This window comes from Struthio camelus, chromosome Z (assembly GCF_040807025.1).
Source record: "Struthio camelus isolate bStrCam1 chromosome Z, bStrCam1.hap1, whole genome shotgun sequence".
NCBI lineage: Eukaryota > Metazoa > Chordata > Aves > Struthioniformes > Struthionidae > Struthio > Struthio camelus.
This window is the reverse complement of record NC_090982.1, coordinates 31,218,029-31,235,941: the sequence shown is the minus strand read 5'-3', so window position 1 is coordinate 31,235,941 and position 17,913 is coordinate 31,218,029. Positions and strand designations below refer to the sequence as shown.

The 17,913-nt window shown below is 39.9% G+C and overlaps 1 long non-coding RNA gene across 1 annotated transcript; it reads right to left on the bottom strand.

Moving 5' to 3' along the window:
• Positions 1–1,069: 1,069 nt before the first annotated feature.
• Positions 1,070–17,290, bottom strand: LOC138064760 (uncharacterized). Its single transcript, XR_011138013.1, has 3 exons — positions 17,217–17,290; positions 14,269–14,412; positions 1,070–8,197 (listed from the first exon to the last, which is right to left on the bottom strand). It is a non-coding gene; the product is annotated as an uncharacterized lncRNA (long non-coding RNA).
• Between the last annotated feature and the right edge of the window lie 623 nt (positions 17,291–17,913).

Genomic DNA, 17,913 nt, shown 5'->3' with positions numbered 1-17,913 from the left:
CTGCCCTTAGCTCAGGACCCTCCGCAGCACTGCATCCAGCAGCAGCAAGTCCTCGAGCCTCTCCATTGCCAGAGAAAACCCTTAGAGCAGTCAAGTGTATTGATTCCCCTGCAGTCATTACTTGATAATTATTGTAATTAACATTCATTAAAGTCTTTGGAAACAACATGCCACTCTTGTATACTCATGATGCAAGTATTTACGAGTAAAACCTGATGATTTCTATGTAATTAACAGGAAAAAAGGTAGAATTTAAATAAAATCACTCAAGGTGAGTGATGTCAGACAGTTTAAAGTTTATATGTCTCGTAGCTCGTGCTGTTAGTAGTCCACTCACCTCAGTAATGACTGGCAATTTCAGCTTTTTAAGAGCATGTATTAATGTGTCTTACAGTATTATTACTACTGGTGTTTTTGTCTATAGCCTTCAGTAAGTATTTCCTTGACTGGGTTTCATAGCTGGAGCCCCAGCCTCTATTTCAAAGGCAAGGGCCATCACCCTTTCCATGGCTAAGGGGAACAGACTGCAGCAAAAACCTGCTTTTGTCCTTCCAGAAGTCCTGCCACAAGTCCTACTTCAAGAGCCACAAGACTTAGCCCTTATGCTGTAAAATCCATATCACGATCACGCAGGAGCATTAACAGTCCTGCAAAGGGTAAGAGCGGGAGTGCACCAAATAACCTGGAGTGGGTACTCTCTACTGGTCCTGATTAGCTCAAAAACTAAACTGAGACGTGCTTTGGCAAAGAGTGTCTGCTGACAGTGGTCTCTCCAGATCCAGAAAGATCCATATTTCACTATGCAGGAAAAGCTGAGTTAAGACAGGCTTTGCTGAATATTCACTGAATAAGCTTGAGGCTATAAATATATCCACTTTCTATTTAATCTAGTGTCTGTTTTGAGATGACCCCAAGCTGTCACTGTCAGCACACTTAATCAATGTCATCCAATATATACTTTCCAAAAAAAGACAAAAACACAAAGAAGAACACCGTTGCCATACTGGAGGCCCTGTACAGCAGTGAGTAGATGTGTGTTGAAAAGTGGTGATGACCTCCCATTAAGATCATGTATAATTAAGATAACAAAGAAGGGCCATGGTGAAACAAATTCCTGAGAGGCTGTGGAAGGCCATGCAAGTTAAAATGCGTGGATGGAAAATTTTCACGTCAAGGTAGTAGTCTGTCTCTAATCATAGATGGGTCAGACTGGTGATACACAGGGGAAATTTATTTAGGCTGATGTATTGAGAATTTCAGGTTTTTAGTTTAGCAATATAACTCAGAATAGAATTTCAGTTTACTTTTTTGAGAGTGGAGAGAGTGATGGTAGTAGGGAGTTTGTTTAATTTATTTTTTTAGTTATATTTTCAAAGGACATGATGTTATTTCTAAGGGCTTTTTGATTCGGGATTTTTTTTTTAAAGTGAAATTACAAACAATGAGATGACAATAATAATGAAACCTATCCAGCCACTGAGGTGAAGTAATACAGGATGACGCAGATTCTGGAAAGAAAGAAGCAGGACCTAGGGTTACAAATAACAGCAGTAATAATAATTACAGATCAAAAACTTTGACTATATACATCTTCAGCAATGGTTTGCCTTATGTGTGCATGTGAGTTCACAGAAAATATATCTTTCACAGTGTAGCATGATTTTCTATTCAAATTATTATATTTGTGTATGTACTTTGTGTTGAAAGAGACAGAGACTAACAGAGAGATGAAAATATACCCCAGCTTTTATTCTGCTTTCAGATGCCCTCAAATAACTCCCAGGTTTCAGCTATTTTATCTGACTGCCAGGCTGATGTTTGCAGATGTTGTAGGGTCTGCTTTGCTCTTCCTAAGTAATGAACAAGGAGGTTAAAGAGGGAAAGGAGAAGATAATTTTAGTGTTTCTGTTGATTTAAAGAGCTAATAGTAGGTGACAGGGGAAAAAGGAAATCTAGTTTCTTCAGCATATCCGAGTGAACACAGATCACTTAAGAGATGGCCATCAATTGCCATATAAAGTTCTCGTATACTTTATATCCATGGCACTTACGAACATCATCGGTTGTTAGTATGATACCAGGCACGTTTTCTAAAACCAAGCATTAGGGTAATAAAGGTGTGCAATTCTGTGAAATAAATTGCTAACTTGAACCATGCCAAATATACAAGTGTTTTCAGGTGCTGGACATCTCAATAGGATTTGGGACCTCAAAACAGCAAAGGGATTTAGCCACAGATCTCCCATTAATTTCAATGACAGCTGAATGGTGAAGTGCCCTAGTTAGCTCTGCTAAACTTTTTTTTCTTTTTTTAATCAAAGCCTAATACTAACTAGTATTTGATCTCAGCTTAGTTTTGCCTGCAGATGTTTCAAATCAACATGGAAAGACATTAGCATCTAACCTTCTGTTCAATTACTTTGCTTCTCCCCAGTTGCCTTTTGCTATTTATGCTAATAAGCAAAATACTAATAATAGCTTTTTAAGCATTATTATGTTCCTAAGAACCAAAGCGAGGCCTGTTGGAGTTTACTTAGCAAGGGCCTTTTTATTTCGGAACACACGTACATGCTGCTTAATTGTGAATCACATCTACTGAAAGAAAGATCCGGCAACCAAATGAGTAAGGGACTGAAATGGTTTATAAAGACTGCTTAGTCCAAATTAGCATTGTGGGCAACAATGGTGTGCTGTGTTTTCTTCTTCAATTGCATATATTAACAGCTACACATGCAAAACAAATTCTCCTTTGTGGAGAATGAATTATGTAAATGTAATTTATAGCATTAATTTGGACTTGTAAATTTAATCCACTCAAACATAAAAAGGTTTTCGTGCGCTGAATATTCCTGAGGTGGTTTAATATGCTTAAAATAAATATTGAGCAGCTGACAGAAAAACATGCCCTCCATATCATAAAAGCTGTTTTAAAACAATAATTTGAGTGCCTAATTAATATTTACTACTCGGGGATTAAACTCCTAAGTAAATTTTCTTTCTAAAATATTCATTGTGCAATCTATACAGGTGGCAGATATTGATGGGAATAGATCACAAATGGTAGAGCCAAAGGCTTATTATAAATGCAGCTATATTCAAAAATACTTGCCATGAAATAAGAGTAGTTGATACAAAAGAGAGTTCAAGTTTCAGGTCTTAGCACATGAAGTGCATTTCCCATCAGCTCACAAGTTTTCTAAAAGGAAGGGTAGTATAATTTCCCTGAAAAAATTTTGTTTAATAAATGTAATACACCGTCAAACGCTTGTTCACCAAAAAAAGGCAGTAAGGCTCAGTCCCAGACTGAATGGTGAGTGCATCGCAACAAAACTGGTGAGACTACCCAGTATTTTGATCTTACTTGAATCATTAGCCACTTCAGCTTTTGCGTTAATCCATATCTCTGAACTTGTAAAAATCTACCAGACAAAACAAGCTTGATGTTCCCTTTCGGTTCTAAAATTTAAGGATAATTTTACTGACAGAAATAATGTAAATCTCCCAAAAAGAAAAAGGCACCAATTAGTTTCCTTTGTTGACTGCTTTTTAGAATGGAGAGAAGGAAAAGTGTGTTTGCTATGATTTTTTCTTCTGAATTGCATCTTCACACTACCTATATCAGAGACTATAACAAGCTGCTTTACAAAGCAGTCGTCTTGCTACAGCCAAATCTCCCTTATCCTCAGGGATAGATTAGTTTATATTTAGACTACAAACTGCAGCCTTGATTTTGTTTCCTAAGCACTATTGTTATTCAAAATTCTCTTCTACAGCTTCTCCTCAACACGAAACTAAGAAATGAAGATTTTTAAGGCTTGCTGGCTGGCCAGTCAAATGGAATAAAGCCTGAGGAAATCAAACCTCTCGCCAGAGACACGAGGTCCAAGCTGGCGGCAATTAAAGGAAGCTCACAGTGGGGAGACTCCCATAATCTGACGAGGGCTTTTTCTCAAGGATGGACGATGATGGGTATCTACTCACGAGGGAGATCAATTTGTGTAAAATCAGGGCCACTGAAGACAGAGAAATGTAAGCTGCTCGGAGGCTACAGAAAGAGCAAAACCTAATAGTGGTTAATCTTGTTTAACACACAGTAAGGGCAGGATGTGAGGAGAGAGTGCTGCAATTTGGAAGTCCCATCAGTCCTGGAGGAGTGGTGCCCTGAGAGAGCCGTGCCACAGCATCAGTTCATCTGTATTTTTTGGCCCATTTGGCATTTCAAGCATTGCTGAAAGAGAGGAGGGGTCACACGCTGTCAAGGGGTCACACGCTGTCAAGGACTTGGTAGCAGCCTGCTGAAATGTTTTATGTTGCTATTCAGTTCACAAAGTTCACTGCTCTGAAAAAGAGGGGAGGGGAGGATCTATTCTTTTTTCTTTTCTTTTTTTTGAATTAGAGATTTTTAAAATACCTCCTAGGTGAAACAGTTTTTCAATATAGCTAAAATTTTAAGTTGGTATGAACGGTACAGGTAGACAATGAGCTTGCAGTCTAATAACAATCTGATGGGGAAATTTGATGACTGCACGCAGTGATTTTTATGTAAACATCTTACCCAAAAGTGAATTAATTTATATTTCATATTGCACATTCAAATAAAGGCAGGTTCACCTAATGAGTTCATCTGAAGGTGCAATCGTTCACAGGCTCTTCATTTCTCTTCTTTAGAAAGAAAAAGAAAAAGAAAAATTAAATGCACAAGATTACAATACATTGAAGTACATTCCTATTTTTACATGTACTGATGTCAGGAGACACAAAGTTACTATTTCTATAACATTTATAGAGGTTTAGACATGTTTTTCTTGTTTAGAGGCATGGATGCTAAATAAATGAACAGTAATGCAAAACATGGCTTCATTGCTGTTTAGCTCCTAATCCATACATATCCAGGCCTAGAGCTTCTGTAATCTGCCAAAAAGAAAGAAAAGAATAAAAAGATAACTTTTAACCCAAAGCCATTCCCCAATCGAATTCAATACACAGCCTCAAAAAATATTTATTCAGGCACACAGTTGAAGACTGTATAGAGAAGAGGGAAGCTGTCTCTTTTAAAAGTCCTGCTCGTTTATATTTCAACTGTGGTATAGGATTACTGGAAAAGTAGGTGGGTGTCCAGGAACAGCTTTATCTACTTCCCTCTGTGGCTTAGCTGGATTTCTCTGCCCTTGAACTCCTTTAGCATGGTCCAGAAGTCCCCCAGAGCCAGGGAATCTGGTAGAGATATTCCCACTTATGTAGTGGTCAGTCTTCCACACAAGGAATGGAAACTCGGTAAAAAAAAAGGACAAATGAGAGAGAGAGAGTCTATGGTGGGGGGAAGCATTAAACATGGGATCTGAGCAAGTGTTGTGTAGATATGGACCAAAAGTTCCCTGAAATATCTATATTTATTCAAGGCTTTCTAAATTAAAGTTCTGCTGAAATTAAAGCAGAACTTTATGATTTCTAAAATCACATTGAGAATTTGGACAGCGGCTATAATGGCTTTTGGAATAGTCTTTGTGTTGTCCAGTAGTTAAATGATTCTGAAATAATTTTGGAAAAGGCATCTGTGCTATACTCCTGGATTGTTTTCTGAATCTCTGTTGGACATCTTTGAAGTGGGATTCATACAAGCATGTTGTATATTTAGAAAGGACTTTGAGAATTTTAGCAAAAAAAAAAAAAACCTTGCTTACAATGCAGAGATTTTTTAAAATATCTCTAGACATTTTAATTTTTCAATTACTATTTTGTTAAAATAGTTGTATTCTTCCACTGTACAATCTGTAGGAGGACTGCAGCATAGGAAAAACAAGGGAAATGAATTCTAGCAAAGCAGTTTTGTTTGGGAGTGTGCAGCACATCTTACTGAACTGACATAACAACATAATAATACGGTGGCAACCAAGCGTATTGAAGCACAACACAACAAATGGTGCCAATTGGCTCTTGCAAGAGTTTCTAGAATATACAGTTCCTCACATCTTTCCCGCAGCAACCTCTAAGCCAAGTTTTAAGAAAAAAGAGTGTATCCTGCAGCTTAGCAACATTTGACAGCTTTGTCCCTGTCCTCTCCAGAGAACCTGCGCAGGCTTTTGGCTGGGAATCAAGAAGACTTTGATATCTCCTGAGGCCCTTGAAGTAATGCAGGAGATAACAGAGGGTGAGCTTAAGGGTGCCTTGGACCTTCTAGGTCCCTCTAAGAAAATTTATAGATGTGAAGAGATGCCAACCACATCATTCTGCTATGAAAATGATCCAGGGTACCTTAATAGGCACCACAGAGGACATCACATGGAAAAATTTGGAGCATCAGCTTTCCTCCGTGACTGATATCTGAACCTGCTGGACCATTTCTTGTGATGTCAGATACAGGAAGACTGAAACCAACCAAGCCCTTGGCAGGCCAGGATCAGCAGCAGCAGGAGTGCCTGATAGCAGGAGAACAGGAGCACGATGATCTAAACCAAGGAGCAAGAGCTCATCTGCTAGCTACAGTGGGCCAGTGCACCCCAGAGAGCTCTGTGGTCTTTCCAAACATAGCCAACCTTCCTTGCCACCGTTCAGTTATGCTTCTTCTAAGCATCAAGGACAAAGATGCAAAAGCCTGGCAATCCCTGGGGGTTCCCTTACACCCTTTCCTCAGTATTTTGCTAATACTACAAATTGTCCCAGTTAATCAGCATCAGCAGGTCGGGGGACAAAGGAGCTGACAGCCACGTGGGCCACAGCATTCCTCAGGGCCCCTAGGCCCTCTTTTCTTTTTATCCTCTCTTTTCAATTTGTCTTTTGTCAGGCAGGATGCCCACGGTCATTCTTTAAGTCTATGAGAGGAACCGTTGGGTGGGCAGCCCAGGATCTGGTCTCCAAGCCCAGAGTCATAGGGTGATGAGCACCTCCTCATTTTTGTTTACTGTGCTTTTAGAGATGAATGATGGGGCTGCCTCGACACTTTCTGGTTCAGGTGCCTTTGAGAGGCAGGTCAGCATATGGCCTACATTCTCAGCTTACTCTTGCTGTATAAAGTCAGAGTAGAAACTGCAGTATTTTAGATGGATACAGTGAACAAAGGAACAAGCACTCTTTGTCAGGCCTGGGCTTCATTTTACCTAGTTCCAAGGAAGAAGAGCTGTTCTTTCCTTCCATCACAGTGATTGCACTTCAAATTATTTAAGCTGGTCATGGTAAGGAGGCTTGGCCTGTATATTTTCTCCTTTTTCTTTGAATCTCTTGAGAGAGTGGTGTTGACTGTAACATGACTTCAAGGCTTAGTTCTTTCCAGAAATGATTTTATATGAGGTCAATACACTTTGCTTAGCTTTCACAACAGAAAGGTGCTGTTGCGGGAGGTTACACACTTTCCAATATGTCTGTTCTCCGGACTTGCTCTCCTTTGGGAACACCCGTAGGACTTTGGCTCTGGCTACCAGGTCGCAGTGCCACCAGTCTGCGTCTTGTCGTCGGCCCGGGTGGCAGTCAGTCCCCTGCCATGGGAGAAGGGGCAGCCGGAGGCAGGGCTGAGGTTGAATACCAGCTCTGGCAGAGGGACTAACCTGGAGACAGGAGACTGCAGAGGCAGGGGTCACACATGGGCCTGGGCTGCTGTCCATTGCTATGGCCCTGAGAGAGGGGCATATCCACAGAGGGGATGTGTGAAGGGAGAAAGAAGGGGTCCTCATTATATTTCCTTTTGTTATTATCAAATTTCATTTTCTTCAGTGTAAAAAGAAAACAGATTCTTCACAGAATCTGACTGCTAAGATTTAAAAGATGTAATCAAGACAGTTTTTGACGGAGCAGTTTTGCCACTCTTTGCCTCTCTTTTCAGCAGCAGACCCCATGTCTCCTGCCGAAAGCTCAGCAGGAAATTCAGTATTATCCTCGTGAACCATTTTAGTCCTCCCCTGTAAGGGATGAATGACTTTGTCGGACTGCTATGGTTGGTAGTGATCAGCACTTTGATAAGCCTGCTGCAGAGAGCCTTCTCCTGTGAGGTTCCTGAAACATGAGACCACACAGGACCTTGCTGGACCAGTTCTGCATAACTACAGTTTTTCTTCTCTTCCCTGCTTTCCACAAGGATCCTGAGCCTTTTTGGGTACAGAGAGCAGCCTGGCCTCCTCCTTTGCTCTCTGAACATCCCGGTAAATCAGCCTGCGCATAGACACTGCTGAGCTTGGCCACACCACGCAGCAGGGATATAGCTCATCCTCTAAAGAGAGCGGGGGAAAAAAAACTATTAGAAACACAAAGCTGCATCACCATACAGCAACAGTGACAGTGTTGACATCGACTCTATCCAATTTTTTTTTTGCGGATAACTGATTGATTTTGAAGGTGAATAATACAACTTTTTTTTTTCTTTAAGTAAGACCTTTAAATGCAGAATTTTTAATTTAATTAGAACACTCCCACTTTATTACCACTGGTGTGTCTGCCAGAATTAAAATGTATGCCATCCCTTTTACCTACTGTGTAAATTGTGCCTGGAACATAATAAGAATTTCATTTTACTCCTACAAATTCAAGTGCAAGATAATGGACGGTTTTGTTTTTCTTTTTCTACATTAACAAAAATGTGTGTTACCTCTAAGAGATACGGAAATTTGAAAGTCAGCGCAGTGCTCTTCCAGGGGAGCCCTAATTATAAATGAATTAAAGTTTTATCTGAAATTAAAAAACCTCGTGTTTACAGGAGAGAGTTTAGCAGCTTCATCTTCGTTAACTTCAGCAAAAAAAGAATTGCTTTTTACTGTTTCAGATTGTATCTTTGTGTTTCACAGAGCGTCATAGAATGTTGTAGGATGGCTTTTAAAAAGATTAAGAAGAGTTCTGTCCTATCAATAATCATTTATACATCAAGGAGGACCTGTTAACAGCAGGAAAGAAAGGATTCATAATGCACCTAAGTAATTTCATCATCATTCCTAGAATTTTGAAGTTATAATACCTAAAAGTAGGAACACTATATCTGGTAATTATCTAAACCTGTTTCCAGTAGCCAGTTCTTCTACATCCATTACCAGACACAGCCTTACCATCAGGTGGCTGGTATAAGGGAAAGGGGAGATAGGAGCCTGGATAGTCCACATCATGTGGCATGGCAGTGGCTGTGCAGTCACGAAGCCCTCTTGGTCATTCTTATGCTTTCATCTAGGTATAGGTATATGGCTAGAGAGTATAGATAGGGGGCTGAAATCCCTCACCCTGAGTCTTGTATACCACACCTAAACATGCAAAAAAGGACTGGCAAAATTTTCCTGAATCTGTGAGGAGCCCCCATCAAATAAATCTAACTGGTCTCTAGAGGAACACTGTGCACAGATCTCTTTATAATTCCTTGCCATGAAATTGTTCTGCTGAAATTAGTTTCATTTTGTCATAGAAGGCTATCACGTTGGTCAGGTATGATTTCCCCTTCCTAAATTCATGCTGAATAATCCCAGTCACCTTCTTGTCCCTAATATGTTTGGAAAAAGCTTCCAGGAGGATTTATGCCACCACTTTCCCAGGGACTGAGGTGGGACTGAGTGGCCTGTAGTTCCCCAGTCCCTTCTTGCCCTTCTTGAAGACAGCAGTGACATTTGCTTGCTTCGAGTCCTCAGGAACCTCCACCTATTGCCATGACCTTTCAAAGACAATCAGGAATGGCCCTCCAGTGACATTGGCCAGCTCCTTCAGCACTCTTAGGTGCAACCCGTCAGGTCCCAGGGACCTATATATGTCCAATTTGTGTAAATGTCCCCTAACATGATCATCCTCCACTGAGGGCAAGTCTTCCTGGCTCCAAATGTTTCCCATGAGTCTCAAGGGTTTGACACTCCTGAAGGCAAATCCGACCAGTAAGGACCAAGGTGAAGAAGACAGTGAGTACCTTGGCCTTTTCCATGTTATTTGTCACCAGGTCCCCCACCTCATTCAGCAGCAGGCCCACATTTTCCCTAGTTTTCCTTTTACTGCTGATGTACAAGAAGCACTTCTTGCTACCCTTCAAGTCCCTCATTAGATTCAACTCAAGGTAGGCTTTGGCTTTCCTAACCTCATGCCTGCACACTTGGACAGTGTCTCTGTTCCTCCTGAGTTACCTGATCCTACTTCCACCTGTGGTATGCTTTCCTTTTATGTTTGAATTTTGTCGGGTGCTCCTTGTTCACCCATGAAGGCCTCCTGCTGCCTTTACTTGACTTTCTGCATGTCAGGGTGGACCACTCTTGATCCTGGAGGAGGTGATCCTTGAAAATCAATCATCTTCATTTTCAATTACTTGTAAAACTGACCTTGTAGAGAGTTAGTCTTCACTGTAGACCTTGGCCTGCTTTTTTAATAGAGGGAAAAAAAAAAGTAGTGGTGTTTGACAACAGCACAATTACGATGCCTATCACTACCAGAGTAATAATGACTTCAGTTTGTAAATATAAATTGTATTACAAAGGGAACAGCTTTTATTTTTCTAAAAGCATTGGGAGAACGCCTCTAGTGAAATAAAAGAACAGCTAAGGTATTGGGTACACAAAACTATTGGAGAGGATCAGAGGAAAAGTGGTTCTCATCCTAAGAAAATGGAAGGAAGTGACTTGTCTGTGGGCTGAACTGGGAGAGTTATTTAAGAACTCTTATTTAAGAATTCAGGAAGATTTTCAGAAATGCTAAAAACAGTCAGAACTCCTGTGCATCTGTAGGTGCCTGAAATCTATAAATATACCTCTCCCTTTTGCAAACCTCTCGGTCAAGACACTGTAGCTCCTACAGCTGTGCAGGTGAAGATCTGCGCAGGCTCCCCAGAAAAGCCGTGGAGTCTCTCCATCCTTGGAGATATTCAATACCTGACTGGACATAGTCCTGGGCAACCTGCTGTAGGTGACCCTGCCTGAGCAGGGGGCTGGGTCACTGGGTCAGACGATTTCCAGAGCAGTTTGCCAACCTCAGCCATTCTGTGGTTCTGTGAAGATCATACTTGGTACACAGGCAAAAGCGCTTACAAGCACTTGTTTGTACAATATTTTGGCCTTTGCGAGTTCTCCGTATACCAGTAAAACACATCTGAATAAATAAATAAGAATCATGTTTCCTTTATGATAAAGAACAGTACTAAATAGAAGGACAAGAAACAGAAATGCAGGACAAGACCTATGTCACTCTTAACAGAATTGACTTTAAGTGCTAGCCAGGACACTGTGGAGGTAAAAATGAAGTTCAAAGGAAGATAATATACAGATGTTTCTATTTAAACCAATATTTACTGATGTAACTCTATTTTTGGATGGGGTTTTAAATATCAATTTACATTTTAAAATGCAGGCCTTAAGTACAAGTTGTCATGTCAAACATATGTTATTGCCTTTAGAACCGTTATTCTCTGACTGTCTAAAGAACAACAAGCTATTTAAGAAGACCCTAAGTTTTACAGAAGAAAGCTCATTATTCAGCAGTTAATAACATAAGACCCAGCTAGTCTCTCTACTTCCACGAGCACAGAAGTGCATAGAGATAAACAAGGCAAAATCTGCTGTGGTGTAAGGTTATTCCTTGTTCTCATCACCTGCTTTCAAGTCCCTTCACTGACTCTCTTGATGGTCAGTTCTCATCCCCGAAATGAGCAGGAGCTAGGAAGCATTGCTTACTTAAGGCATTTTCATCCCAAAGGTGGGGGAAAAGAGTATTTGCCAAACTCATGTCTTGTTTTCCTTTGTTTATTAGTGTTTTGGACTTGCAGTTCCCACTGACTTCACTGATGTGTGTGAGTACTTGGGACTTCTTAAAACTAGGCCCAATTTATTTAATTTCTTTCAAAGAAAAATAGCATACTTGGACACTCAGATTTGAAGCCATTGATCAAATTAAATAAATTATTTTACTAGCAGGGTTGAAAAACTACCCATTAAGAAACTTGCAGCACTTATTAAAATGATCTAAAACCATTTTGAAGTCACAATGGCAATAGGTAGCACAAACGATTTCTGTGCAGTATTTACTCATATTGCCAAACAAGAGCAAGAACATAGCTGTGTTCCATCACGCAGGTAGCCATAGTTCTAAAAAGTAGTTTTGTTTCACTTTGGAAAAATAAAGGCACATTTACTCATTTGTGACTGACCCTCATGTATACGAGAGAAAGACAGACCCATTGTCAGTGCTAGCATGTTGCCTTAAATATACTGCTATCTATAGGGCTCTTGCTCCCACAAGGAGAACAGAAAGGTGAGGACAAAGCCACAATGTATTATTCTGCCCAGCGAAAGAAAGTGTAGTGCTACAAATTCCTGTTTTCATTAAAATCAATATGACTTTGTTGTAAACGGCAGTGACAGTGGTATTTGGCCCCTAGCAAATACAACTGCTGTGAAGCAAGGAAGAAATATAATCAAGGAAGAGAATTAAAGAGGCAAAGCATAATGATCTAACCTTCCATTACTTAATCAGCTGTTTTAAAGCATATAGGGCTTTCCTTGCCCTTTCCAGTAAGGTGCATGAATAAACAGCCTCCTTTAAACAGATATAGATAAGATGTACTCCAACAATAACTGGATCTGGCTGATGAAGGAGAACGTACTGTAACATATGTATGAGGAGGTGCTCTCTGCATCTTAACAATGATTTGAAATTGTCTAGTTCACCTGTGTGTGTGTATTTTTTAAATGTCATCAGTGGCAGAAAACTGATTAAGTGTAATGCTATAGTAAACAGGAGGCTGCCATGGATGGGTCTATAGTATAACAGATGGCACAGGTTAAATCTATTTATTAGCAATCACTTGGCAAAGAGGCTGAAAAAGAGAAAGAAAAGAGACAAACAGATACCAGATGTAATCTAATACTTAATATAATAGTGCCATAGCTTTAAAACCAAAACAAACTTCATCTTCCTGCCTCTCTCACACAAAATTCCCTCAACTTTCAGTGAGAAATTTCTAAAATCCATCGTTTCCTGTTAGGGATTTTTAAAAATCTACACAACGTTTTCTCGAGTATATTACTGGTCAGCTGGCTTCCCACTGCTGGAAAAGAGGAAGTTTACTACTACTCAAGTGGAAAATCAAAGATCAGAAATAATACAAAGTTGTTGGACAGTGATGGAAAGCTAGTTTGGCATGGGAAATTTGTTCATTTGAAATAAGCAAAGTAAAATGGGTAGCTTAACCGGCTATCAAGTGCTTTCAAATTAGATAGATTTCCCACCTCTTTGTTCACTGTACTGCTGCACTGCAGTTCTTTTCTTTAACTACTAGAATGTCGTTCTTCGTATACTTTATTCTTGTTTTCTATGTGAAGCTTATGAAGGGATGAAAATATATTTTTAGTGTTTTAACTTTGTTTTTAGCTTTAAAAGTCTAATGGGCAATACAAAGGTCTGTGTATTCAGAAGATAATTATCCTATTATTGTTCCCTTAGAGCTCATTAAAATGGCAATGCATTGTTTCTTTAAGAGGACAAGGCTGCTAACTCTGGTGCTAATAATATGATGATCATCTCTCCCTTTTTTTTTCCCCTCTTCTTTCAATGGTTTGGAGTTCATGGGAAAAAGGGTGCTTTGGTCACCATTAAATCAATCTCACTTCATATCCTTTCATAAGTGTGAAATTAATTCTGAGTGATACTGATTATAGCAACTGTATCCTGGCCTTGGTCAAACCTAATTACTATTTCATGCAGTGTCGCACTCCATCATTGTGTCCAGGTAATGTGGCCTCTTTTTCGCTCTGCAGCCTTTGCAGGCAGCTCCTTGTTAATGAATAAGAAGAGCTGAAAAAACCTACACAGAGTCTCAAATGACCTCTTTTGCATTGTAAAAAGATATGTGGATTGATAAATACACTAGGATGTGCTATTATCCATTATTCAGTTTTACAATTAGTGAACACCTGGCATGGGGAAAGTGAGATGGCTGTTTGCTTCCCATCAGTATTAATGTTGATTGCCAACAGGCACCAGAGAGCATACCAATTTCACCCTTTTAGAGAAGACAAAAATGTGAAACAAAAATAACCTTACCTCACATTAAGAGATATAGATTTAAATGTTAACTTTCTAAAGGTTGTGGATTGCATGTCTTTTCTTAGAAAAGTATCATTTTTATGAGGCTTACTTATGGAGCTGAAATAAGACTGACAAGGATTGTGAAAGGTCAATCTATTTCAAGTCTACCAAATAACAAGGAGCTAGTGCAAGGAGGTGTAACACTGCAGTCAGGTATAACCAGACAAAGAACATTTTGTTTTGTCTATCTGCTGTTATCTAGAAGAGCTGAATTAACTTGATTTTCCATTAGTCTTTTAAAAAACTTACTCTGTAAATCGCAGATATGTCTGATTGATGACTGTGGCCTGTTGATTGGTTCTGATGTCTTTAGTCTCCAGATGTATCAGTTTCCACTCGGATGTATAGGCTTCTAGTTATACAACTTCATAGAGAGATGTGGATACATAAGGCCTGTCAATCAATAGTATGTTGAATTCAGTTGGCTGCTGTTGTGATGCTGGACTGAGATTTCTTGTTCTGAGTTTGTGGTTAAAGGATGCTGGTCACCAGAAGTGGGACAGGGAAACAGAAGCACTGATGCTATTCCATTTCATGAAATACTTTTTACTTTATACTGCCGTCTCATAGGAGAGATAATATTTTCTTTCTCCTTATCTATTTCTGTCTCCCGCTCAACCCTACCTGTAGGATCTATAAGATGCACAGAGCCCAGCAGCCAGATTCAGCAACACTTGAAGGGATGTCAATGCCTCTGGCTAGCCTGAACGAAGGAGTGCAGAACCCAGCATAAGCAGAGTTTTAAGCTTATATTTTTAAGATAGATTGTAATTAATTAATTAAAATGTAAATTTATGTATTTTAAGAGTCATAAGCTGATTTTTTCACTAGATAAAATGTTTTTAGGATCAGGTTTGAAAAACTGAATGCTGACTTTTAAAGAGAAAGTAACAACAGCTGCTGTCATTAGATACACAGTTGTATTTGACATGCATAGTTGAGTTTGCTTCCTGTTTTAATGCTAGTATAAAACAACAAATACAAATGTGTGAAGTTTTATTAGCCATAAAATAACATCTACCACTGATACCTCAAACTCATATGCGTTGTCATCTTCATGGCTTTGATATCAATGCAAGTTCATGAGGCAATAACTTTTTAATAAATCTTTTTGATTAATATCTGTTCTATAGATCAGCTGGAACTAATGTATATCTAGCAGTGCTTCAGGATTTAAAGGGTACTGAAGGTCTTGTAAAGTATCATTCCCTGACTCTGCTTAGCTCTTGGGCAAGTACTGTCCCAGTAGCCTTTGTAGATGCTTGTGTCCATGGAAGAAGCATATTGCAGCATCTCAAAGCAGTTTTAGGACTGCTTTGAAAAATGCTGCTGCTTTTTCAGTGAAAGCATATCTCTTGAGGGAGAAAAAGCTGTAAGGACACAAACACGAACACACTGAGAGGTTGCTCATGTGGCCCAAGGAGGCAAAACAAAGCTAACAAAGATTTATTCTGTGGAATACCTCACCAAGATACAGATATTAAAAATAAATGTAGTCTCCAGATACTTGAAAACTTATTATATTGCTGAAATTTGCTATAGACTGAGATACAAGGTTGTAGATACTGTTTTCCTAACTCTGAATATGCTTGCTGGGTGCTGACAACCTCAGATCCCTCTAAGAAAAGAAAAAGAAAGACGGTTGCTTTCAATTAGATCAATTAATAAGCATAATGCTTTAGATATGACTAAATGAACCAAATTTCTCCCTCAGATAAATGGGTGCAATTCTCACAAGAGTCCGCAGAGTGCCCTCCTCATGCAAGTCAACAGACATTTATGCTATGTGACGTCTGATGACCCTAGAAATGCCAGGAAGCAAAGAGAAATGCTTCTTTTCCAGCCTCTGTGAAGCTGGAATAATGCTGTCTTTTAACTTCTCTTTAAACTTTTTCGATTCCATTTGTGGTCATCTTTCATGTGTATTACATTAGCGTCTGGACATTTATGTTAGGACTGGGTGTGTACCTTGCACCCAGGCACTATATAAAAGAAAGGAAGGAAGGAAGGAAGTTGCAGGCTGAAAGTTAGTGCATCTGTTTGCTGAAGTACGTTCCACTTAAAAATGACATTTGAAAGATGAAATTTTCTAAAATTGTGCCATCTTAGCATTGATTTGAAACAACAGCAAAAAAGGCATACCAATAAGACTCAACATTTCCAAAATATAAATGCTAGGCTTTCCAGAGTCTTGTAAGTATCTCACCAGAGCTGCACTAAAAGTTTACAGTAACATAGTACATTCAAGTACTTCTCAAAACAAGTTATCTGTCTTTGGGAAACAAGAAAAATAATTTTCCATCTATTTAAAGCACTTACAGGCTTCACTTTGACACTCCAGTCACTATTTAAGACCTGTTAACCTTATCCTGATTATTACTTCATTAATATGTATAAGTATTTCTTGCTTGCCAAATACCATGCCAGTGTTTTACAAGGAGTTTTTAATCTTCTAGTGTCATCTAATTGGATAGAAGTTCTTTGCTAAGATAGCTTCACCGGCCACAACTGAAAAAAGTTGTGGGGGTATTAAGGTTTTAGGATGATTAAGATGATATCCAGTTTATTATATCTGGCAACAATTCAAGAGCAGCTATGTTTCCTTTCTCTGTTCATGCAGAATATATGTAACAGCAAGAGATAGGCACTGAGGGAAAGGTGTAGGAACTTCTCTTCTGGCTCCTTTCCGACTCGCTGCTTGACCTAGTGAAAATCTGCCCATAGCAGAGGCTAAGCGTAAGCCCTTAAATAAGTGTAGGTGGATGTAGTCACCCAGCAGTTTACTGGGGTATATAGACTGCCTAAGCAGAGAGGAGGGGACTAAAATAGGTCTGAATCAAGCAAAAGAGTGCAGCAGCAGGCTACACACTACTGCTTTTTAGTAAAAGATGGGGAGACGGGTTTGAGCCGGACAAGTACTAGTAGGTAGCCAGAAATCATATGGCTTCTAAAATTTAAGCTTCTCAAAGTTTAGTGGATGCTTTCATGTGGGAGATTTGGGCCCAGCAGTCACAAACAAGAGTTTCACTCTTACTGGCAGTGCTGGTTACAGTCCAGGCAATGGAGAGTTAAGGGGTCCAAGGCAAAGGCGGCCCTTAGCGATAACATTGCCTGGATATTCTTTTAAAAGCATGGAGGCAGGGAGAGAGAAAAAAAAAAAAAAGAGGAAAAGAGAGAGAAGAAGAGGGGGTCTGTACCTTTTGCTTGCAAATAGAGTAACTGACGAAGCTTTCTTGTCTCTGTATGATTTGAGGATGCAGGTTCTGTGGACATCTGAAGGGACTTAGAACTTATTTCCTCATTTGAACAGCAGGCAGGCTGACAAATTTGCATTTAATCTTGCTAGCGCCATGGTAAGTAGGCTGGGGGAGAGAGATGTGGGTGAGCAGAGGTATGTGATCCTTATAGCATAGACAGTGTTTTAAAATCAACTAAAGTTCACCTGGGATGGGCCATTCCCCCCTCGTGCACCCGAGCGCTTTTGCATGCTGGCTATTGGCAATACAGTTGCTTGTTTTATAAAATGGCATTGCTGCCCAGGCCATCTCCTGCGAGCTAATGAGAGAGAGAGAGAGAGAGAGAGAGAGAGAGAGAGAGAGAGAGAGAGAGAGAGAGAGAAAGAGAGAGAGAGAGAAAGAGAGAAAGTGTGCCCAAGCAAGTAATAGCCATGCACATATACCTATGCTAGGTACTGTCTACGCTGGTAGCTGTTAAGCCATTTAAAAGCATCGAGCGCACGGGCGAACGTCGGTTGGTAAGGTGTGCTGTGGACAGCCACTGCTCAATCCCCCAGGGCCTGTAGTCACTTAGGCAGCTGCCAGCATCTGCGCAGGAAGCCTCTCGGAGCAGCAAACCTGGGATGAAGGTGTCACAGGGAGCAGCAAACCCAGGAGC